Below are 26,263 nucleotides of genomic sequence, written 5' to 3'. Positions count from 1 at the left end.
ATTTATAAAGGATGAGTGTTGCAACTGTAATTTGCCCAGAGAAGATTCAAGTTTTTTAAAAACTTAAGTCTTTCTAGAAACACAGTTGGACGACCAAAATAAAATAATTTCTTAATAAAATACACGCACACATCCATCCATCCATATATATATATATATATATATATATATATATATATATATATATATATATATATATATATATATATATATATATGCGTGTCTGTGTAATGTATGTAAAATTTGGCCCGGGACAACATTTGTTTTTGCATCTGGCCCTCGGCCCAAAAAGTTTGGACACCCCTGCCATAGAAGATATCTGCTATTACAGTGAGGGTGTTGGCTTAGTACTTTCCATTTGCATATGTCACGTTAATCACAATTCCCCTTTTTTCGATCAACTTTATGGGTTTAAAGTTGTTTCTAGAAGTTGTTGCTAGTTCTCACAGATAGTATTTGAGTTAGAATTACATCATTATTATAATAATTACCAGTACTATTTTATACAGGGTTTCCGCTGGGTCTTAAAATGTCGTAAATTCCAAAATCTAAATTTCAGGCTTTAAAAAGTCCTAAATTTACTGAAATATTGTGTTGTGGGTCCTAAATCTTTTTAAACAAGTCTTCATTTTCCTTTGTTCATGTTTTGCTACCCAATCTGGCCAAAACCCATACAATCACCAACAATCCATCTCAATAAAACTTTCCACTTTTTATTCAAAAAGGTCATTTTAACTCCATTTATCATAATGGTTTAATTATTTACTAATGCACTATGCACTAATTTGAAATCTGCTGAATGAAATGGACACTAAAGTAATTAATTATTATAAAACATTGTACAGTATTCTAAACTATATGATGTTCCTGTGGGACGACATGAGGGGAAAAAAAATTATAGTAGAACAATAACATTTAGCATTGCACTGACTTCAAGTGGCCAACAAACTAGTCTGAAAATGACTTTTGCTGATTAAGAAATGGATTACAGCATGCTGATGATATGCAAAAAATTGTTAACCCAGGGTCATTCTAACTCTGGGTCATTCTAAGGGTGCTTTCACACCTACACTTTTGTTTCGGAACGTATCTCGTTTGCCCAGTCAGCGCGGTTCGATTGGCATATGTAAACAGGGCAATCGCGCTCTGTTCCGCGCCAAAGTAATCGCTCTGAGATTGCTTGAATAAGGTGGTCTCGGCTCGATTGAAACGAACCCTGGAGCGGTTCGATTGCAGTGAGAAAGCGATCCGATCCGAGCGCGGTTATATGACAGTGTTTTATGGATATGTAATAGGCTTACGGTTATATGAAGAGAGAGTTATGAATAGGGCAGGAAGTTTCGCGAGTCTCCGGATGCCCGCAAATGAGTGATGATCTCCCGGTAATCTTGCGTCTCCCTCCCGGTCCTCAAATAGGCATCGTCACGCACCCTTCTCACCTCTCCTCACTGCATCTCTCCTCAGACACGTCACGCGTGCGCACCCTGTTAATCACCACCAAACCACCACCTCTCCTGACAGCTTAGCGGGACGCTGCAAAATAAACCCTGACACTGACCAAGGAGAGTTTACTCGCACGTGACTTGTTTTAGCTCTTTTAGTCCGTTTAGAAACTTTGCAGTGTGAAAGCGAACCGCTCCAAGAGCAAAGAGCAACAATGTAACATTTGTAATCTCTGTTTCGGGACAACTGAATCTATTCACAGGTGTGAAAGCACCCTAACTCTGGATAAACAGAATCCTGACCACCATATAACAGGAAGAAAAAGAAATCGTCTTTCTCGCCTCATTATGGATTTAGTTTCATCGGCTAGACACCGGCCTCACAGCTCCGTGGTTGTCAGTACTGTCACTTATTGTTCTGCGATCGGTAAATGTAGCTTGTGTGAACGCTACTTGACTAAAATAATAGCTTTGCTACACAAAAGCTATTTAATTTAAAAAGTAGTGACACTACCACCACACTACTGAGAAATGTAGATAAGCTAGTAGCGTTACTACTTGCAGTGACGTTACTGCCCAACACTGTGTGGTGGCAATATTTCTAATGTAGAAATGTGTTCATTACTGATAGCCAAAGCTGTTTCAGTAACCAAAGAGGTCTCCAGTGTACAGAACTGCACAATAGGTGATTGGTGCTGATGAGCAGTACTACACACGGTGTGTTTGGCACCCCTCATATAGTAATCCAGGGCCGTAACACCCATCGGTACCACGGGTACTCTGATTAGGTTTTTCATATAAATACTTGTGCTTGACACATTTGTTTCAGATTGTTATTTGCCTATTACAGTCTAAATGATGTAAATTCTAGTACATAATTTTTTAACTGTACCTTTAGAACCTTATAACAGCAATAAAAGCAGCATCGAAGCAGTCTCCTTTTAGTCATTCCACCTCTTCACGGAGACTGTCAGACTGATCTGGTGTATTAAAAAACTATTGTGGGTTCTGGAACTGAACAATAATGGTGTTCATGATGCTGGACATTCACTGGCACTAGATCCTCATCAATTTAAGAGTAAATCTCCCTTCTTTGCCATCCTCTGATGCGTTTAGGTTTCGCCGCAAAATTAAATTTTTGCTGTAGAACGCGCAATGCGGACATAAAGAACCTGACTGATATTCTACCGGAACCATGTCAGCAGAGTTCATGCATATCCATAAACTATAACTTCTATGTTAAACGGTTTTGAAACAATTTACATTGTAAAAGCACTAGATAAATAAAGATTAATTAAATTGAATCTGCTTAAATGTGGACACGTTAATGGACCAAACACAATATGATTTGATTTATTTTACATTTACTGTGCATCAAAATTTCAGTGTGTGTAGCCAATGTTTCCAGTGTCTTTTCACTTTTCAGCTTTTGATGAGAGTTTTTAAGACTTGATAACAACTAGTGTTTTTTTTCAGACCTAATTGAAGAGAATGAGGAGAGTAAAGAGGAGGAACATCATGTCAAAATTGAGGAAAAAACTCATTTACAGACTGATGGTATTTTGAAAAGGAGAGACAAGAATCATTTCACCTGCACTCAGTGTGGAAAGAGTTTTGGAAGAAAACACAATCTTAAGATTCACATGAGGATCCACACTGGAGAGAAACCATTCACATGCACTCAGTGTGGGAAGAGTTTCAACCAATCATCAAACCTTTATAATCACATGATGATCCACACTGGAGAGAAACCATTCAAATGCACTCAATGTGGGAAAAGTTTTAACCGCTCATCAGACCTTCATCAACATATGAGGATTCACACTGGAGAGAAACCATACACATGCACTCAGTGTGGGAAGAGTTTTTACTGCTCATCACACCTTCATCAACACATGAGGATCCACACTGGAGAGAAACCATTCACATGCACTCAGTGTGGGAAGAGTTTCAGCCAATCATCACACTTTAAGCAACACATGAGGATCCACACTGAAGAGAAACCATTCACATGCACTCAGTGTGGGAAGAGTTTCAGCCAATAATCAAACCTTAATCGACACATGAGGATACACACTGGAGAGAAACCATTCACATGCACTCAGTGTGGGAAGAGTTTCAGCCAGTCATCACACCTTAATCAACACATCATGAGCCACACTGGAGAGAAACCATTCATGTCTAATCATCTTGTTTAATCCCGCCCCTTTTCGCAGTGCCGTACAACAGAATTTCGCATACTCAATAGTGATGGGAAGTTCGAATCATTTTACTGACTCGGATCTTTGAGTCTCGTTCATCGAGATGAACAAATCTTTTTTCGAGTCATTTCGTTCATTTGGTTCAATTTGCCAAAATATTATTAAAATGTTACGAATTGCTTCCAAACACATCTACAACTAGCCCAGAAGGTTCATCACACGACAAATAAGTCATAAATAAATTATAAGAAGAAGAAAATAATAATTCAATGTTTACCTGCTCTTTTGTCTATAGGCATTGTTGTCTGTTTGCTCAGCTCACCTCTTCATGTCTTCAAATGTCAGTGGTGCGTTCAGGTTACACTGACAGTCACATATAATCTTAACCAATGTAAACAGTCTGAGCCGATAGGAGCCATGATAATTAGTTCACCTTTCGAGTCTTCTGGTTGTTGAGTCGTTCGTTCATCACGTGACAGAATAACTCAAACCGGAGGACTCGAGAGTTGAATAGATCAATTCTTTTTTTTTTTTTTGGCTCTAAACGCATATGATTGGCCCGTGATGAACGAATGATTCAAACCCGAGGACTCGAGAGGTTAACAGATCAATTCTTTTTCTGGCTCTAAATGCATATGATTGGCATATAAATGCATATGTTAGGCTGTAGTCTTTCATGTGGTGAACGAACGACTCGATAGAGGACTCGAAAAATGAACTAATCTTGTCTCGCACTACACATCGTGCACATGAGAGAATTAATAAATCTTTTAGTTCATCCGAGTCATTCATTCATTTTGTCACATAACATGAAAGAAAGCATAAGAGATGAGTTATTTAATAAATCAAATAGTCTTTGTGAATAGTTTTGTAACATGATGCTGCCAGCATTAGACACTTAAACACTGTTTATGTGTTGTTTATTGTTTTATTATTATTATTATTATTTTACCAGAAAAGCTTTTATAACAAATCCGATTACTTTATAAATCACGACAATAAAATAAGCAAAAGAAAAACAAAATAGTGCACATCAAGCTAGGCTTTTTAATAAATAAAAACAAGTAAGCTTTAAATTAAATAACACGTTTGTGCCATTAAAGCTTTATATCAAATATGACAACTCTTCCCAGTAGATGTTTTTATGAGCAATAACATAAAAAGATGTTTTAACAGCAATTTAAGTGAAAGATATTATAAATAAAAAACAAAAGCCACAGAGCCTAATGAGCTTAACAACTTGGCTTGAGAATACAACAGTGCATTTTTAAAAAAAAATTAAAATTAAATAAGCTTTAAAACAACACTGTGTGGCTTTACTTGTTGGACTTGGCTTAAGGTTTGTTAGCATTTAAAAACACAAGCTCTGAACCTTTGATAGGCTGAGTCTGTTTCTTCTTTTGTCATTAGTTGTTGGTCGCAGGATAAAAGATGCTAAATGAGTAAATGTAAATGCAAACTTTATACAAATATTAGACCAATATATAAAGTCTGCATAGAAAAACATTATTAAACAAAAAATGGAGTATAAATGAACAAATTACAAATCACTTGTAATTGTAGAATTTAATTAATCTATTGCCTAGCTTAGTGTTTGTTTTCTGATAGCAAGCCAGCAAATAGACAAATCATATATATATATATATATATATATATATATATATATATATATATATATATATATATATATATATATATATATATATATATATATATATATACTAGATATAAACCACATATCCAGTAGAAAAAAAGTAACAATAACTTAGTGACCATAGGACAGAACTTTTTTTAATTTTTTAGAAAATGCTTTTTAGGTACACATTGTTTGATGATTTTATAAAAAATTTAAAATATAATCATATGATGCAACAAAAATTCAGTTTTACATAAATATTATTGACTGAGGTTCTCGTTGCAGAGTACAGGGGAACTACAGTTTAAGAATAGAAATGCACATAATAGTGTAAGGATGGCTATATCTCTCCATAATATTCAAATCTGCAAACTGTTATGGAACTCCACACGAGACAAGACCGTGAGAATAGTAAGGCACTAAAACAATAAACTTTCCAATGTGAGAAGAAGATCAGCTAGAAAACCAGTTGTTCAGTTTGTCTCGATCATGCATCCTGAGTCGCCCTCTTTGCCCTGGACTTTACCTTCTCCACCAGAGCAGCTCACTCACATTCAACACAGAATGTTTAAGTTTTTAATATGGTGTATCTTGTGGCTTTATATTCATGTTTGGTGTGATTTGAAATGTCTCTGTGTGATTGGTAAAGTGGTCTTAATTTCACTGTAATATTTTACAATCTCCCTTATTTCAGTTAATTTGGGTTTTGACTTTAAAAAGATCTTTGCCAGATGCTTCACTCCAGGAAAAATGGTCTTCGCATCAACTCATGACCAGGCAAGAGTCTTAGTGAAGCTTTTATTGTCTTGATTTTAAGATGATTTGAGTATTTAGGCAAAGGGTGCAGAAGTGTCCATGTGATCCTGTAGACAGGATACCCCATTGCAGGTTGTGAGTCTCAGAGCTCTGCATCAGGACTTATATGCTGCAATGTGTTTCTACAAGGTCAGGTATTCCTCTTTAACTCTTAAATGTATCTTTGAGTAATTGATGTTGTACAATCTTGATTGGCTTATTTTGTTTAATTATGTGAACTGGAATGGAAAATCTTTTCCTGACAAATAAATGTAAAATTCTTGTTTAATTCTAATATATCCTGAAATCATTTAAATCCAGTAGGCTGATGTTTCCGCAGCCTACAACCAGGATTAGTCATACATTCAGGCGCAATGGATGGAGCATGGGCACAGCATTAGAGACCTGTTGATTTCTGACAATCACTGATGATATCATCTAGGGGCTAAATCAAACTTTCTTTAAGTATGAGCAAGCATGGGGCGGCCTTCTATTACTTGAAGGAAATTAGCATATCTGCTAAGAATCGGAACTGGAGAAGATGTGTCCGTGAGCAGATGAAACTGGCCAGCATACTGACTCTAAGCGACTTTGAGTAAACAATTAAACATTAATTGAATATAAGGATTTATTAGGTTAATCAATCTAAATTAGACCTAATCACAACCTATAAGGTAATCAGCTTGAATTAGATGAATCTAAATCTAAAACTATTATAAATTGGAGTCAGATTAAAATTTAGAGCTAGAAACAAATTAAAATAAATTATAAAGAACAAAAATATTTCTTTTCACATGTGCTAAAAGGTTTACACGCATTTAACCTTCACCCATGCTGTTAGCTCTGTCATGGGACTAATAGATGGACTCTTACATGTGTGTGTATTTATATAGTTTATAACCATAATAGTTCTACAGTTTCTTCTATTTCACTTGTTGGTTTCTATTTTATTGCATATTTTATTTAAATAGTGTATTTATTTTGTTAAAGAGCCCATATTATGGGTTTTTGAAAATGCCCTTCCATGTAGTGTGTAACAGCTCTAAGTGAAGTGAAATATCCAGCTAAGGCTTAAATCTGTAAGTGTACAGTGTTTAAAACTGTTGATTCATCTATAAAAGAGTCGACTAATAGTGCTTCAAATGAGTCGTCTTGATAACGAGTCATTAGATGTTTCATGATGTTGTATCTACGAAACACAAGTAGTTGCGTGCGCAAACCCGGGAGATTTGAAACCTGCGGCCTCGCCCACTAACACAGAAAAAAAGCCACACACACACACGCACGCGCCGGTCGAATGTGACGTCACACTGTGCAGATGGATATTATTGAGTCTCTACCCAAAGATGAAACCTCAGCATTAGCCCAGCCTTGAGCAGTTTAAGTGCTTCTGGAAACTTCATGCTTTAGACTGGGTGTATATTACATGCTTAATATTCAATTTTTAGACTGTATGTGTGTGTGTGTGTGTGTGTGTGTGTGTGTGTGTGTGTGTGTGTGTAGGCCTATTATTATTTAAAATAAAATTTTTAAATAAAATTGATTATATTATGTACAAAATATTATTCTTTATAATTATATCCAGTTCCCCTAAAAATTTGCTTAAATACCATATACATTTATTAAATAAATAAAACCAAGAAGTAAATAACTGTTTGGTCTGACAAGTTTTCAGGACATATCAAATTTCAGCACAACACTAACTAACTAGTCTCACTCACACACACACACTTGTACACACTCTCACTAACACACTCACTCTTGTACATGCTCTCTCTCACACACACCTACATTCTATCTCAATTCAATTCAGAAATACTTTTTTTAGCATGACTGTAAATGATACAATGTTGCCAACACAAACACATAGACATCTCACAGACACATGTACATGCTCTCACTCACAAAGATAAGCCCTACCTCTCACACACACACTTCTACATGCTTTCTCATAAACATGTACTGGCTCTCTCTCTCTTACACACACTACTACATGCTGTCTTTCACTCACTCACACACACACACACACACACACACACACACACACACACACACACACACACACAAACAAATGTGCATTTGATACTTATTTATATAATTTTATGTGCTCATTAGGCTTACGATAGGTGGTTGCATTGTAATTATTTGGTCATAAAGGTATTAATTGTTTTAAATAGTTTTTCAGCTAATAATGTTTGTGATGTCATACATGCTACAAAAGGCTTTTGAAGCTGACAAGACGTGGAGCAACCATGACCAGAGCGTTCCAAAGAGAAGGTGTCTCTCAAAATGCAGTGGCCCAGCTCGCTGCAATTGCAGAGCTGTACTTTGCTAACAGGGAGCAATTTAACAGAATCAGCTTCACACCAGGAAAATGAACAGAGTTCGCTCAAAAGTGTAGAGAGCTCATTTTTGGAGATTTTTGCATAAAGGTTGTATCAATGAAAAGGAAGGGTTCTTTTGTATCTTTCTTTGTTCACTAATGCTCCGGTTTACTGTTGGTAAAATGTAGAAGCAAAAACCTACAGCACAATAAGCTGAGCCTATAATGCCAAAAAATATATATATATATTGAAATCAGATGCAAAAGCCTTTAAATTCCGACTAAATTCATTAATTTTCTTTTCAGCTTAGTCCCTTTATTAGTCTGGAATTGCTACAATGGAATAACCCAAGAGCTTATCCAGCACCATCCATGTTTTACACAACAGATGCCCTTCCAGCTGCAATGCATCACTGGGAAACATCCAAACACACACACACATATATATATATATATATATATATATATATATATATATATATATATATATATTTGAGCCTTCTCAATTTACCTTTACCACATGTCTTTGGATTTGTGGAGGAAACCAGAGCACCCGGAGGACACCCACACAAACACAGGAAGAACATGCAAACTCCACACAGAAATGCCACCTTACCTAGCTGAGGCTCGAACCAGCGACTTTCTTACTTTGAGGCGAACGTTCTACCCTCAGCGCCACCACATTGCCTGCTATTTAAATTGTTATTCTAAAATTAGTTTTTTTTCAGTCTACTGTTTGAAAGATAATGAAAAAAATATTTGCCACAAAAATAGTTAAATTGCAGAGCTGAGACTTAAAAATATATAAATTTTAGAAAAAAATGTATATGGTGGCTGCATGGTGGTGCAGTGGGTAGCATGTTCGCCTCACAGCAAGAAGGTCACTAGTTCGAGCCTAAGCTGGGTCAGTTGGAGTTTCTGTGTGGAGTTTGCATGTTCTCCCCATGTTTGTGTGGGTTTCCTCTGGGTGCTCTGGTTTCCCCGACAGGTCCAAAAACGTGGTGCAGGGGAATTGGGTAGGCTAATTTGTATGAGTGTGTGAATGAGTGTATATGGTTGTTTTCCAGTAATATGTTGCAGCTGGAAGGGCATCCGCTGCATAAAAACATATGCTGAATAAGTTGGTAGTTCATTCCACTTCGGCAACCCCTGATTAATAAAGGGACTAAACTTTAAAAAATGAATGAATGAATGTTATATGGCAATTAAAGGTTTTGCATCTGAACTCTTCAAATGTAACAATTGTTTTTAGTTGTCCTGAAGTAAATGTTTTCCTCGGCTTAATTATCTGGGCTGTTTATTTTGTTTTTTGACAGCAATACATTAAAAGCAGTTGGATGAACTAATGACTCTGGTATTTATTTTATGTTCTTGTATGTGTGGTGCTGTTGTGTCTGTCTTCAAATATTTGCATCAGTGTTGCTACTACCTGTAAGTTGACTATCTGCTGAACATTTACAGAATAGTAACCATGCTGTCTGTGATGTTGGCTCCTTACAGTCATTCACCAGCATTTCTTAATTTTTCACTTTATATTGATGGGCCTAGTGTGACAACAGATGAGCAGATAAATGTAACTTAAACTACACTAACTGTCTACTGAAAGTTGGGTTAAATGCAACGAATAGTTAGTTGAAGACTTTTGCAAATGCATGTATGAAATTTTTACCTAACCCTAACTTTATATTTGTTTAAAGTTCATTTTAAATTATGTTGTGTTGCTAATAGGCATCTGAATGTTTACTGAAAGTCTATTGATAAACTGATTAACAACTACATGCAGACAATGACAACAAAAAAATCTTGATGGTAAATGTTCTGAAAACTTGTTTAAGATTTGTTGCATATCTACTAATACACTGTAATACACTACAACCTAATTTGGTAGCATGTAACTTATTAAAAGTTTAATAAATGTTGAGGATTTGTTGCATATCTACTGATAGATTGTTGACCATCTAGAACTTATTTTGGTAACACAACTTACTAAAAGTTTAATAAATGTTTAGGTGTTGTAAAAATTGTAATGATTGCCTAGAAACATTTAAAAGACAATCTAAAGATACTACCCAGATGAGAGTAAACAGATAAGAACTTGAAAAGTAACTTATGGTCAACAGACTATCTAAAGGGGGACCATCAAAATAAAGTGTTACCATTAAGGGAAGATTGTATCCAGGCACAAACATAGAAGATGGAACAAGGTTTGTAAAAAACAGATTTCCAGAAGAGATGGTCTCCTTACCATACAGCACCAAAATCGAGACGGCGGAAGGGCCACAGCACTTTAGAGTCATGCACACCAATCAGGTAAAAACCTGTCGACTATGCATGAGCTCAGACCATGTGATGAAGGAATGCCCAGAATTCAGGTGCTTCAAATGTGACGAAAGGGGACATTTCGCAAGGACCTGTACAGCTGTGTTGGGCCCGGATTGTAAATTGGCCCTAATACCTGCAGGGAGCTTGTCACGCTGAGTTGGCTTTGTCCCCTTGATTGACAAACGCGTACACCTTGTTTTATCCTTGCAGGCCTAACTTCGCTGGCATAAGCGCTTGTGGGGTTTCTGTAGTGTAGTGGTCATCACGTTCGCCTAACACGCGAAAGGTCCTCGGTTCGAAACCGAGCAGAAACAATGCTCTTCTTTTGGCGAGAAAGTTGGGTTAAATGCAACGAATAGTTAGTTGAAGACTTTTGCAAATGCATGTATGAAATTTTTACCTAACCCTAACTTTATATTTGTTTAAAGTTCATTTTAAATTATGTTGTGTTGCTAATAGGCATCTGAATGTTTACTGAAAGTCTATTGATAAACTGATTAACAACTACATGCAGACAATGACAACAAAAAAATCTTGATGGTAAATGTTCTGAAAACTTGTTTAAGATTTGTTGCATATCTACTAATACACTGTAATACACTACAACCTAATTTGGTAGCATGTAACTTATTAAAAGTTTAATAAATGTTGAGGATTTGTTGCATATCTACTGATAGATTGTTGACCATCTAGAACTTATTTTGGTAACACAACTTACTAAAAGTTTAATAAATGTTTAGGTGTTGTAAAAATTTTAATGATTGCCTAGAAACATTTAAAAGACAATCTAAAGATACTACCCAGATGAGAGTAAACAGATAAGAACTTGAAAAGTAACTTATGGTCAACAGACTATCTAAAGGGGGACCATCAAAATAAAGTGTTACCATTAAGAGAAGATTGTATCCAGGCACAAACATAGAAGATGGAACAAGGTTTGTAAAAAACAGATTTCCAGAAGAGATGGTCTCCTTACCATACAGCACCAAAATCGAGACGGCGGAAGGGCCACAGCACTTTAGAGTCATGCACACCAATCAGGTAAAAACCTGTCGACTATGCATGAGCTCAGACCATGTGATGAAGGAATGCCCAGAATTCAGGTGCTTCAAATGTGACGAAAGGGGACATTTCGCAAGGACCTGTACAGCTGTGTTGGGCCCGGATTGTAAATTGGCCATAATACCTGCAGGGAGCTTGTCACGCTGAGTTGGCTTTGTCCCCTTGATTGACAAACGCGTACACCTTGTTTTATCCTTGCAGGCCTAACTTCGCTGGCATAAGCGCTTGTGGGGTTTCTGTAGTGTAGTGGTCATCACGTTCGCCTAACACGCGAAAGGTCCTCGGTTCGAAACCGAGCAGAAACAATGCTCTTCTTTTGGCGAGAAAATAATCGCATCCACTGCACCCCCAGCAATGATCGTCAACAGGTGCCCAATCAAAATGGGTTATCTGCTTGTTCTGCCTGAAGGTTTCCGTAGTGTAGTGGTTATCACGTTTGCCTCACACGCGAAAGGTCCCCAGTTTGAAACTGGGCGGAAACAACCTTTGGCTTTTATGACAATTGTCAAATCATGCTTCTGTTGAGTACTGACGTTCACTGAAAACATTCTTTCTGCAGAGCGGTGTGAGGCTAGAAGTTTGAATTCATCTCAGTGTTTACCTCCCCTCGCGGTGTCGCAAACTTGCGTAGAATCTGATTTCTTTTAGCTTTGTGTTGTGCATGAGCAGGTGGCCAGTGCGTTTGCTGGCCCTCCACGGTGCAGACCGTACAAGACAGCCCTATAAAAAAAGACTATAAATACTTGAAGCAGCACTAGCCTATTGGTTTTCGTAGTGTAGTGTTTATCCTGTTTGCATTACACACTAAAGGTCTCCTGTTCGAAACTGGGCGGAAGCATACAATTAGCGGACACTTTTGTCCAAAGCGACATACAATAGTGGAGGTATTCAACAAGACGAGGCAATGCATACAAAAAAGGGCTATTTATCCCAAGTAATTTGTTTGTGCTCAGAGAATTTAGTGCTGGAGTAGGAGTTTCGTTTTCTTTAGGGAGAGGGATATTACCCTTGGGTTCGGGTGTGCTCTGAAGAGATGGGTGTTAGCTGTCGTTTGAAGGATACCAGTGTATCCCTAATCCGAGTGGGAATGGGAAGGTGATTCCACCAGCGTAGAACATTGAATGAAAACATTGTGGAAAGTGACTTTCAGTCTCTCTCCGATGGCACCACAAGACAGTGCTCTCACCCTAACCGGAGGCTCCTGTGGTTATCACGATGGCTTTACAAGCGGAGGGACTCCTGTTAGAAACTGGGCGGAAACATTCAGATTTGCTTTTACGCACATTCTCAATCGGCTCTCTGCTCCCTGGATGATCCACGATGCTAGGGCGTGGATCTGTCAAATGTCATGATTTGACGTTGTACGAGGATTTGACAAAAAAAAACCTCTGCAAACCAACACCATCCCAGAACAATTCTTTTGATCCCCTTTCGGTGGACTTGCATTAAAGCCCACGTGATGCGGCGTCTTCTCAGTGTTACTGTATCATTCAGACATGGGGGCAGAGAGTTAAAGACTGCAGCCCAAACACACTGCCACAGGTTCGGTTTGTCAGAAGGTTTGTCAGAAGTGGGATTCGAACCCACGCCTCCAGGGGAGACTGCGACCTGAACGCAGCGCCTTAGACCGCTCGGCCATCCTGACATGCGAACTTGGCAGGAGCTGTCTCCTGGGAGCCACACCGCAGTACCGTGACATGGAATCTGGCGTTTCACAGCTTGCCCAGCTCCGGCTGTCCAGCTCATTGGCGCAGCAGGCAGCTAAGCTGTGCTCGCCTCCTGGGGCTGCGCCTAGTTTCAATAGCCAACACTTGACAGCTGTCATTGCTTACGGCCACACCACCCTGAGGGCGCTATAGAGCAAACAGGCCCTAAGTGAGTTGGCAGCAGTAAGGAGAGAAAGGCTCTCCCCATTTTGTTTGTCTACCTTTTTGTTTATTGACCTTGAGTGTTTTTGTTTGTTTGTTTTGTTTTTGTCTTTAAAAACCACCTAACAGCAGCATTTTGCTGACTGAAGGGTGGTTATGTAGTGTGTTTTATTTTTAATCATGGACAGATTCCCCGGCAACGACATGGAAATGGAGGGACTTGCACGAAAGGATAAAGAAAATGGGCTGGATAATAGACGAAGAGATAAAGAAAATGGACTTGACAACAGACAAAGAGATAAATTAAATGAAGAGCCTGGCCAACGAAGAGGTGAAAAAGGTAAGGATAAGCAAGAGATACAAAGAAGAGTATGCACAAAGGAAGCAACAGTAACTGTAGAAGTAGAAAATGTAAAAGATGCAAGAAGATTTGATATAATCAAAGCAGTCACGGAGCTGATTGGAGAAGGAAGAATTCTGGCGTTGAGACCCAAACAAACAAGAGAGGATCAAGTAACAGTGGAGACTGAAGATGACACCGAAATTCTAATAGACAATGGATTGACAATTCAAGGAGTGAAATCTGAAGTACGGAGGTTACAAAACAGAGACTATGTTGTTTCGTTCAAGCATCTGCCTGTTTACCTAGCAGATGAAGAAATTTTAAGCAAGCTAGAAGGATGGGGAGTTTTCCCCATATCTAAAATTAAAAGAAGATTGTATCCTGGCACAAACATAGAAGATGGAACAAGGTTTGTAAAATACAGATTTCCAGAAGAGATGGTCTCCTTACCATACAGCACCAAAATCGAGACGGCGGAAGGGCCACAGCACTTTAGAGTCATGCACACCAATCAGGTAAAAACCTGTCGACTATGCATGAGCTCAGAAAATGTGATGAAGGAATGCCCAGAATTCAGGTGCTTCAAATGTGACGAAAGGGGACATTTCGCAAGGACCTGTACAGCTGTGTTGGGCCCGGATTGTAAATTGGCCCTAATACCTGCAGGGAGCTTGTCACGCTAAGTTGACTTTGTCCTCTTGATTGACAAACGCGTACACCTTGTTTTATCCTTGCAGGCCTAACTTCGCTGGCGAAAGCACTTGTGGGGTTTCTGTAGTGTAGTGGTCATCACGTTCGCCTAACACGCGAAAGGTCCTCGGTTCGAAACCGAGCAGAAACAGTGCTCTTCTTTTGGCGAGAAAATAATAGCATCCACTGCGCCCCCAGCAACGATCGTCAACAGGCACCCATTCAAAATGGGTTATCTGCATGTTCTGCCAGAAGGTTTCCGTAGTGTAGTGGTTATCACGTTCGCCTCACACGCGAAAGGTCCCCAGTTCGAAACTGGGCGGAAACAACCTCTGGCTTTTATGACAATTGTCAAATCATGCTTCTGTTGAGTACTGACGTTCACTGAAAACATTCTTTCTGCACAGCGGTGTGAGGCTAGAAGTTTGAATTCATCTCAGTGTTTACCTCCCCTCGTGGTGTCGCAAACTTGCGTAGAATCTGATTTCTTTTAGCTTTGTGTTGTGCATGAGCAGGTGGCCAGTGCGTTTGCTGTCCCTCCACGGTGCAGACCGTACAAGACAGCCCTATAAAAAAAAAGACTATAAATACTTGAAGAGGCACTAGCCTATTGGTTTTCGTAGTGTAGTGTTTATCATGTTTGCATTACACACTAAAGGTCTCCTGTTCGAAACTGGGCGGAAGCATACAATTAGCGGACACTTTTGTCCAAAGCAACATACAATAGTGGAGGTATTCAACAAGACGAGGCAATGCATAAGAAAAAGGGCTATTTATCCCAAGTAATTTGTTTGTGCTCAAAGAATTTAGTGCTGGAGTAGGAGTTTCGTTTTCTTTAGGGAGAGGGATATTCCCCTTGGGTTCGGGTGTGCTCTGAAGAGATGGGTGTTAGCTGTCGTTTGAAGGATACCAGTGTATCCCTAATCCGAGTGGGAATGGGAAGGTGATTCCACCAGCGTAGAACATTGAATGAAAACATTGTGGAAAGTGACTTTCAGTCTCTCTCCGATGGCACCACAAGACAGTGCTCTCACCCTAACCGGAGTGTAGGAATAGTTTACAGTTTAACCCAAAGAATGACCAGTCTGGTAGATGAAAAGCCGGAGTCAGAGATTTAAAAAAAAATAAATTAAGTTTACTGAAGATAGTTTGCAGTTTCATTCGCAGAAGCCAGCTTCAACACTCTCAAAGAGTTCCTAGGCCGCTCTGCTTACAATCACCAATCAATAACAATTATACTCTCACATAACGTCATTAACTGCGTCATACATATAGGTGTTCTAACCTGATTAGTTAAAACACAGATAAACTAAGAACATTTCCACGTGAGGTTCGTGCGTACAATTCTGAACAATATCTAAACAAACGTCAGACATCCTTTAGACTGATTAGAGCTGACTCCAGACCTGTGAAACGGATCAACAATCAAATAGAACACACACACTTAAAGTTTAATCTGTTTCTTATCCAAGGCTGAGTGTACCGTCAGCCGTCTTTATCAAAACTGGTTAAAAACTGGTATAATCTACATTCAGGCAGTTATATTCTTACTATACAAAGTCTATCTTGAATAAAAAGTAGAATCACTTTAAAAGATTTAACCGTAAATCTATAGCAAAATCACTTTAGACTTTTTAGACAATATTAACTCCTAGAAATAACAATAGAAACAGTTGTTTCCAGTCCTCAGTTCCACTCAAGATTTCCATGACCTCTGACCTAGTTTGCTGGCTCCTGAAAATAGGTATAAAGAGACAGGCAAATGCACTGAACATTCTTATATTAAGCAATGTGTTAACTTATTCATTAATTAAAATCAATTCACAGTTAAATACTAAGAAACAGGATGATGAAAAGGATAAACGTTGTTCCATGATGAGATAGACTGGAAAGCAGAAATCCGAATCCTTCAGTCCCCCCTTTTGACCCGAATGGAGTCCAAACTCCACTTCCGGTCAGCCAGTGAGGTCACTAAGGAGAGTGAAAGTAATGACTCATGCTCCCTTAATAAGTTCGCAGAGTTTCTTCGCCCCTTCTTGGACAAGCTGGAACCTAAAAATTCCAGTCCCCAAGCTAAGGGCTCTTTCACTCTTCACCCACAAAAGGAGTTCACGTTTATCATCATCATTAAGGGTCCTGCAAGCAGAAGTGAAAACATACAAAAAACAACAGCGGACCAAAGTCCAGAATGTGAACACAAATGCGCAAGCCCTAAAAGTCCTCCAGAAGTAAACAACTCATAATTTCCATCGATACTTCCTCTGATGCATCTACAACTTGCTCCAACTCTAAATCCAAACACACAGGCTAATTCTAGTGCTCAGAGATCCTCTGATCAGACACAAAAGGTCATCCACTCGACCTAAGCCACACAGGATTCAATTTCATGACCTGCAAAACATCTTTATCTTCACCAGTTTTAAAGCATTCATCAGTGTGTTCTGTAACTTCAAATTAGAATAATGAAGCATTTTTACATTAACACACATTAAACATGCCAACAGCACAATAGTCCAATTCAGCACCATTACCATGTTTAATCATCACCTTGCTGAACTCCATGTCAGTCAAGTCCACTTAAAATATATTTTTATTCAAATAATGATGTTATTGGAGTGATGCTACACATTCCTCTGTATCATTGATAGGAAGTGTACAAGCACCCTTGTCCTGGCCATAATGAGCCAAATTCACCTTCACAGTTAACAAACTAATATCAAATCCACTCTCTGGAAGCCGGGCTAAATGAATTGAGCCAGACCCTCAGTCACCTCAAAGAGTCTAGATATAGATATTACTTGTTACCTAAAGACCAAGAAAGATGTAATGGTTTTTACAAACTATTAATCCAATTCATTAACATGCAATAAGAGGGATTGTGAATCCATTTCTTTTGTTCCCACGTTTTAGGGGTTTAACAAAATCTTAGTCAAATTCAACAAAGATCAAACCTGAGTAATTCAAACTCAAGCATCTTTTAACAGAAATAAGACTAAACCTTATAATTATCTTCTCAACTTGTCGTTTGTACCATTTACTTTACTCTGACTAAACCAGTCAACATAATCAGAAGCAAACAGTATGATTTTGTATAAAATTCATTTGATTCTTACTGTCTGGTCAATTAGAAATGCTCACAGGTTAGCTATATGCTCAAACTTTTGATTATTTGAAGATCTTTCATACATGTCATTTGACAGTGAAACCTGTTTGAACGCATTACCAATTGAACAAGAAAAGACTGAGTTAACAAATCTTTTACCACATATAATCAAGACTCTTGCTTGGATATGGACTACAAAATTTTCATTTAAAGACAGTCTAAGTTTTTGTAAAACTTGTCAGTATTCACAATAATAATATTGACTTGAGTTGACTTGACTGCTTAAAAATGCTGTTAAAGTTGACGCTGCATTTCTGTTTATTAAAATGTTCATTTTCGCTGCAGCAGTATAAATACTTCTTACTGAATTCTTACATCAGCTATTTAATCATCAGATTCAAACACTTTCATTCAACTTTATCTCTCTGTTCTACACAACATCCAAACAATTATGTTCCTCTGCACTTGAGGACACACACACAGACAGAGAGTGTTTTACTGCAGCATTTGCCTTTAACACAAATGACTTCAACTCAATTATCTGTGTATTTTTCCTATGCTAGAGTGAGGATGCTTTCTAGACTATTGTGGTTAGTGACTTAGCCAATGTCACTGTTTAAATGCCATCAAGTCTAAAATATTTACCTAAAACATTCAGATAGAAAAGAGTTAACTGTAATTAACCTTTGCATTCTCAGTAAATTTAGACATGTGTTTGTAACCTAATATGCATGGCAGTCTTTAATTTCACATCTATAAGCTAATAAAATTATTATTATTATTATTCCAGAGAGTAATCTGAACCAGGAAAAGAGGTAATTATTAATCATTGCAAACAAAGCAGGATAACCCATCCATTTAACGCTCATCTCATGGTCTGCATCATCTTTTCCTCAGATTAACTCAGCATTATAGACTTCTGCAATGTCTGGCATTTCGCTTATACAATCTGTAATAATATACACTCATTTCAGAGGTTAGTGACAATATTCATACAACAGGGACGAATCATTCCCTCAGGACAATAAGCATTATTGTACCATAGATATGAATATTGTGACAGCTCATAACTAAGTTTGCTTTAGGTGTTGAACTCGCACAAACTTATTCCTAAAATTCTTTGTCCAGTTTCAACTAGATTTACATGATCTTTTATCAAGTTTCAAAGTTTCTGTCCACAATCAATGTGTTTTCTGAGACAATCAGCTGGTGCATTTTGTTTTCTTAATATTGTTGCTAAGCAAGTCGATAACAGAAACAAAACACAACTCACGGCTTCACTCAAACAGTCTCTGTCTCTCTGTTTCATGCACATAAATTTTCAATAGTCTTAGACTATAACATTAAAATTATTACAATTCAGAATCTTTAATCATTCACCAACGTTCCAAATGTCAAAAGTTTGATCTCTTAAAACTCAGTTGGAACTGTTTAAAGCCTAAGAGAATTTCTTGTAATTATTTTACCTTAACTGCTTAATTCCATTCAGCTGTGTTATCCAAACCATCTCACAGCCAGTCTTTATCTTTAGCCAACACCATCTCGAAAATGTCCTTTGCCATGAATAAGGACCTGCATCACTAAAATACTATGAAAAATCAGACACATCATTTAAAAATCATCTCAGCTTCACATTCAGGAATTCAGCATTCTTAAAATTCAGACATATAAAATATCCAGTGCTGTTAAAGCAGCCAACCACATTGATATTGGTAAAATTTTAAGAAACTTTACTGTCTCCAATGGTTCTTGAAAGCCCATTGCCATTATCTTTTTACCAATCATCTCCTTCAGGGTATCATACCCTGGCATAGTTCGTTGATGCTTGTCACAAGGACTGACATGTCCTCAATAAAAGCAGGATTCTCGTGATCAGGTCTGGACGGGGCCACTGAGGCAGACTACTGTAACTTCAAACAGTTCCCCTCTAAGGATGCTTTAGGCCGATAGAGCATCACGCCAGTCCAGCACCATCTTTCACATTAAACATCCCCCTTTTCGGGTAAATGCCCCAGGGTTTACGAGGGGTCCCATGCCTTAGGTTGTTTTCCGCTTTGGCCAAGGGAAAATCTTACCCGTCTTAGGGAACCCCCCTTCGTGCCCACCGGTCAACTGCCACTCACACTGCAAGCTCCTGTGCAGGCTTCCTCCTTGATTCAGAATTTTCTGCAAACTTGGGAAAGTGCAGTCAAGAACCATGAAAGCCATTGAGACTACCTACTAGAATTTAAACATTGAGACAGGTTAATCAAACACTTAAATCAACTGAATATCAAGCTGAGATTATTCAGGGAGTTTAGATATCTCCCTGATCCATTCAGTGTCAGGGTCTACTACCTCAGTACAGCCATCAGGCCCTGTATGTGATGGTGGAGACTAAGGATAAGACAAAAGTTACAAACAGTAATAAACCACTAAAGACAAGACAAGAAATTTCCAAACAGTGTAACAACTGTTCAAATTAATTATCTCAATAGCTCAGCGGGTATATTAGTGCTTTTCAAGATGCTTTAACAAAAGCATTTTCATTCATTCATTTCTCTGTTCACTTAGTCCCTTTATTAATCCGGGATCGCCACAGCGGAATGAACTGCCAACCTATCCAGCACGTTTTTATGCAGCTGGTGCCCTTCCAGCCGCAACCCATCACTGGGAAAACAAACAAAAGCATTTTGCAATCTCTTATTTGTTAACTTTGATTTTTAATTACTAATACCTCTATTAGTGTATACAAATTGAAGTGTAGAATTTCTGTATTCATTCTAGCATTTCCTTTACATTGGGATTTCCAACTGAGCACTGTGCTTATCAATTGTTATGGAACAGGCAGATAACAGCTCTTAGCTGACATCTAATGAAAGAGAAAGAGAGTTTTGAGCAATCTAGAACGAAAATGCATGTTTACTAAATTTGAACATACATTAAACATAACATTAACCTCAATAACATAATTTCATTGTAATATCTTTTTACTCAAGCCCGTCCTAAAACATATAAAACAGAGTTGACATGCATTTTCAAAGTAATGCTGTTACAGTGAACAATAGTTTTAGATCTTTCAGGGGTTAACTGCATCCATCAAAGTATTATTTGAAAACCCCATTTATGTTACATATATATTATTAAAATATATAAATCCAACCATGAAGCTGCTTGTTTGCACAGACTTACATGGCATATTTTTATACTTTTACTTTTACAGCCAAAACCAGTCATGTTGAGGGCTAAACCAAGATAGCAGTGCAGTCACACAGAATCTTATCTTCTAAGACAAAACATAAGCTATTCTTTATTCCCATAATGTTACTGCCAGTTTCTGTGCTTGCGATTTTGCTACTAGACACTCAATATTTAGATTTTAGCTTTTCAATGACAATTAAATGCCAAAGGAATAAAAAATTTTTTTTTCTTTAAATCAGTTCTAAAATCATTTTAAACCTGAGAGCTTAGCTGAGCCATTTACTGCATTCTGCTCTCATCTATTTCTTTTTATATCTGAGTTCAACACCAAAAGCAACAAGAAATTGAGAGGGCACTCTTACCAACAGCGCTTGGCTTCTGCTTGATGAATCTGCAAACCATCCCAAGATGTGCAAACTGTCCAGACCGGTCTAATCCAGTTAGGGTCATAATTTTCTCGGGATTGCTCCTGGTGCATCATTGATCAATCGACCTCGCCCTGATATTTCTAGGTATCTTGTCTGACTTTTGTGGCCACAACTATCTAATGGATACCTATTATAATGTTATTTGTTATTTTTATTCAATTATTTCTTTCCCTAATAATCTGACCTACACTATTCTTATGGCATGCCTTTTTGTCTGTGATGTAGTTAGATAGCAGTGGTGGAACTAATTACAATCTCGGGTTAATTTAGTCCACTACTGAATAAAAACCAGTCCAAGTTTTATCCCCGAGAATGTGCTAAAACACACCCATAAACTGAGTATTTTAACTCTGGGTGAAAGAGGAGGTACACCTCTCAACTACTGTTACACTTATCACTTATCACTTATAGGTGTACCACAAAAATGCACCAGCTCGCTAAGGGATTCCACACAAATCTACCACAAATTTCTGTGAATCCACTGGTGCCTTTCATTCACGTCTGAATGAGAAATCCACACTTTCATTCACGGCTGAATGAGAAATCCACACTTTCATTTACCTCTAAATGAGAACCAACAACATTCATTCACGTCTGAATGAGAACCAACAATGTTCTGTTACTACCCACTACTTCACAGACAATCCCTAGTCTTATAATTTAAAATCTTCCTACCTTCATTTTGTTGATTGATCAATGGTGTTACCAGTAAACAAGTGCCACGCGTCCTCCACCAAAACTGTAGGGATTGTCTACAGTTTAACCCAAAGAATGACCAGTCTGGTAGATGAAGAAGAGCCGGAGTCAGAGATTTAAAAAAAATAAATCAAGTTTACTGAAGATAGTTTGCAGTTTCATTCGCAGAAGCCAGCTTCAACACTCTCAATGAGTTCCTAGGCCGCTCTGCTTACAGTTTCAACAATCAAACAATTATACTCTTTACACAAGTCCAGAAAGGGTGGGATCCAGGTAAACAGTTCTCATTGGTTACAACAGAAATAGACAATTCTAAATACATGCGTCAAAGAAACAAAGTATCTACTTCCAGATATGGATGGCCTTAATGCGTGCGTCAAAGAAAGCATTGTATCTGTCTCCAGATATGGATGGCGACCTGATGCCTAGAGGTGAGGTCGCCTTAAGTTATTAGGAGCTGATCTCCGACCTGTAAAAAGCAAAACCAGGAACACAATAGACACAAAAGACCATCTGTGTTAAAGACTCAAGGATGTTTCTTGTACGTTCAGCTGTGTTATCAGGCTGGTTGAAGACTGTTTCCATCAACAGTCTGCTGCAATATCTTGGCTACACACAGTCTGTCTCCACACAAAAAGGAATTACATTACTATTAATTATACACAAAAACAGATCAATCAAACAGCTATAATATTATAAGCAATATATCAGGACAATGAAACAGGTGTCTTCTTCTCCTCTGTATTGGACCTCCAGTCATAAGAACAGATAGAGAGAGAGAGGTCTCCATGACCTATGACCTGGTTTGTGTGTCTCCTGAAAACAAAGTTAAAACAGACAGGCAAAAAGAGAAACAAGGACACAGAACATTCTTACAGTAAGCAGTTTTAACTTATTCATTAGTTAAAATTAGGGCTGTAACGATACACGATATGAAATCGAAATCGCGACACTCAGATCTACGATCTTGTGTCGTGGTGTGATAAGGGAGAATCACGACACACCATGTGACTACCTTTCCAATAACGTCACGCGTGCCTGCAAAAGTTGAGCTAATTATCACTTTTTTTTCGTTCGACATACGAGCACTGCTCCGTTTTAGCCCTTGCAATATTTAGCCGGGAGAGCTCGCATGGAGCTCTTAGTAAGGGACCGTCTGAATGTGTCAGGAATATCAAAAACAAAACCAACTTAACCCCGCTTGACAACCGACAACGCCAGAAACATTGCCAATGCTGTCAAAGCGGCCTGATTTTCAGCGCATATACGATGATTTGCTCACACTGTTAATGTGGCTGCGCAGAGAGGGATGGGCGTTCACCAGATGTCAGGTAACAGCCAAACTTTTCTGTAACCGTGCAGTGCGCTTTCTGTTTGTACCTTTGGGAGTGCTGACTGAAAGGTGCGCGATGCGTGAGGTCAGAAAACACGACGAAGCTTTCAGTTAAGATGAACACAGTTTCTATAGTTATAAGCTGCGTCCCAAATGGCACACTATACACTATGCACTCATGCACTATGCACTTATGCACTTACACACTCAACAGGATAGTATATGTATGTAGTGTTGTCCCAAATGGCACACTAATGTTTTTTTACTAAGCGGATATTCAAACCGTTTCCCTGATGACGTTTGACGGTTGCCAAATCAGTGAAATAAACAACCCAATTATCAAATATTACCTGCCGTGAGTATAACCGCATTCACCATCGGGAGGCGCTATAATCACTCTCGTAGGAGAATTTTGCTTTCACCATCCAAAATAAATAAAGTTATCCAACATGTGCGTCCGATAGCTCCGCCCCTTCCGCTACGTAAGCAAACCTGCGGTCGTTGAGTGCGTGAAGTGTCCATCATTACACACTTCATTTTAGCGGCTGAATGAGTGCATCATCCGGGTAATTAAAGTGCACTTATTATTTTTAGAGTTTTCAGTGTGAACACACTACTTACACTATTTATACTACAAAATGGCGTAGAATAGTGCATAAGTATGCGATTTGGGACGCAGCTATACTTTATTTACAGATATAAGGTATATGGCTCTGTATATAATGTCTCTATCTTGCTGGAGTTTATAGCCGTTTCGCTTTACTTCAGGACGCATTAATGCCGCTCTGAAGGTCTAATCGCTGTTTTAAGTTATCCAGAGCTGTATGAATGTACAAATCTTGAATATCACAATAGTATTAAATATTACAATTGTAACAACACAGACAGCAACACTTTTGCACAATCGATAACCAGCTGATTCAGTCGTGTCATAAGAGGACCGCGCCTCTTTTTTTTTCTCCTTGTCAACATAAAGGCAGTGAGGTGCGCCTTGTATTCGGCCCCTTGTTTAACTGCAAGGCATACTTAATTTGCGGGACGATAACGTATAACCCGTGACTTAAAATGGAAGCAAAATGGAAGAAGAATATTGCTGTTTGATACAGACGTGTTGATGCTGCAGCGCTTATGTTGACCTGGATCTGCGTAATAAACGCAACAAATAGGCTTTACTTTTTATTTTACAGCTTATAAAGCATGTATGCACATTAATGCAATATCATATTTTAACAACAAAACTGTTTACAAAAAGTCTACATATGCGCACGTGTTGCTGTCTTTTCAACACGCAGCGCGCGCACTTGAACCGCGAGGGAGAGAGAGGAAAGCATAGGTTATATCAGGACATATTCTTTAAAATAATGATTTCTATTAAAAATGTAAAAGGTTTTGTGATTTATAATAATAACAGCGGGGCATTAAATAAATGCATATTTTCCGTGGAGCGGGCAATTTGAGGAAGTTAGCTATTTTTATTTGACGGAAGAAAAAAAAACATATGATTGGAAAAAAAAGCCTATGCCGGTTATTAAAAAGAATCAGTCAGTATTTTCGTTTTGTAATATAAATTAATTATTTAAGTGAAAATAATTTAGGGCAGTCCTATTTATTTTATACATTTTATTTAGATTATTCTGCTCTTCTGTGCTCAACACTGCAGGTGCGTGAAGATGCTGTGTTGTTGTGTTCTATTTTTAATATGCTAACATATAAAATAAATCAGTATTTTAAAATGCAATATTTAATGTGTCAGACACAAAATAGACACGTCAATTTGTTTAATATAAAATTAATAGTAATCTGACCAGTTAACCGTTAATAATCGATTAATGAGTGGCGGTTGTCGGTTAGCAAAATTAACGAAATGAGCATCCCTAGTAGCCATTTAATTTACTTTTTCTATGTAAGAGAACTTGATTGAAAAAGAATTTTCAACATGCTTGAACCATCTACACAATGGAGTTTAGTTCTGTTTGGCTTTTCAACAGTATTTTGTTACAAAGAAAACAAAAGTGATATAGCTTTGGCTATTTATTTATTTTATATATGGCTATTTATATTGTTAATAATTTGCATAGGTAATATTGTTCTTTGATGTTTAGTTTATAAAAATTTTTCAAATGTTATTTAATAAAAAAAGTTTTAAAAATCTTTTTTTCCCCACCCCACAAAAAAAAAAAAAAAAAAAATCGTGATACGAACCGAATCGTGGGTTTGGTGTATCGTTACAGCCCTAGTTAAAATCAATTCACAGTTAAATACTGAGAAACAGGATGATGAAAAGGATAAACGGTGGTCCATGATGAGACGGATTGGAAAGCAGAAATCCAAATCCTTAAATTCTTTGTAGAGCCATCGAAGCAGGGGCAAGTCTCAATGATGCCTAGCCGATTATGCATGAGCTCGCCGCATACATGAGTGATGGTCACCCCCTGGAGGCCAGAATCTCCGCTATCGGTAAAGCATGCTTAAAATTACACATGCTATCTATAAATAAACCACAGATTTGAGTTTGGAAGAACTACATTCTTGCATGAAAAACTGTTAAAACTTTATTTCGTGACACATTAAACGCAATATTTAAAAGATTATCTGGCTTTTCTCATCCGCCATTATGACTTGAAAACAACATCAACAATGTTTATTTGACTGTGAAAAATGTTGTACTTTGATAGTCATTGGCTGCTAATATGATTTTACTGTTTGGAGTTTGCAAATAATACTTTTTTTATATTATTATATTATTATATAATTATATTATTAAGGGAAAAGTCTGAATGTGTGAATATAAAACCAACTGTACTTCTATAGCATTGAGCACATAAAGCAGTTCAACCTGCA

General features: G+C 37.8%; 1 protein-coding gene and 6 non-coding genes across 8 annotated transcripts in view; 5 read left to right on the top strand and 2 right to left on the bottom strand.

The window, feature by feature from the left end:
• LOC137491103 (uncharacterized) overlaps positions 1-26,263 on the bottom strand; it is a 1,183,352-nt gene that overhangs the window by 192,988 nt on the left and 964,101 nt on the right. The gene's annotated exons all lie outside the window — the stretch shown is intronic.
• On the top strand, positions 10,961-11,033 carry trnav-aac (transfer RNA valine (anticodon AAC)). Its single transcript has one exon. It is a non-coding gene; the product is annotated as a tRNA-Val (tRNA).
• trnav-aac (transfer RNA valine (anticodon AAC)) lies at positions 12,014-12,086 on the top strand. The gene has a single exon. It is a non-coding gene; the product is annotated as a tRNA-Val (tRNA).
• trnav-cac (transfer RNA valine (anticodon CAC)) lies at positions 12,191-12,263 on the top strand. Its single transcript has one exon. It is a non-coding gene; the product is annotated as a tRNA-Val (tRNA).
• Positions 13,344-13,426, bottom strand: trnal-cag (transfer RNA leucine (anticodon CAG)). Its single transcript has one exon. It is a non-coding gene; the product is annotated as a tRNA-Leu (tRNA).
• Positions 14,761-14,833, top strand: trnav-aac (transfer RNA valine (anticodon AAC)). Its single transcript has one exon. It is a non-coding gene; the product is annotated as a tRNA-Val (tRNA).
• On the top strand, positions 14,938-15,010 carry trnav-cac (transfer RNA valine (anticodon CAC)). The gene has a single exon. It is a non-coding gene; the product is annotated as a tRNA-Val (tRNA).

Source organism: Danio rerio, chromosome 4 (genome assembly GCF_049306965.1).
Source record: "Danio rerio strain Tuebingen ecotype United States chromosome 4, GRCz12tu, whole genome shotgun sequence".
In the NCBI taxonomy this organism is placed as follows: domain Eukaryota; kingdom Metazoa; phylum Chordata; class Actinopteri; order Cypriniformes; family Danionidae; genus Danio; species Danio rerio.
Note: the sequence above shows the minus strand (reverse complement) of the source record. Positions and strands in the feature narration are given on the sequence as shown.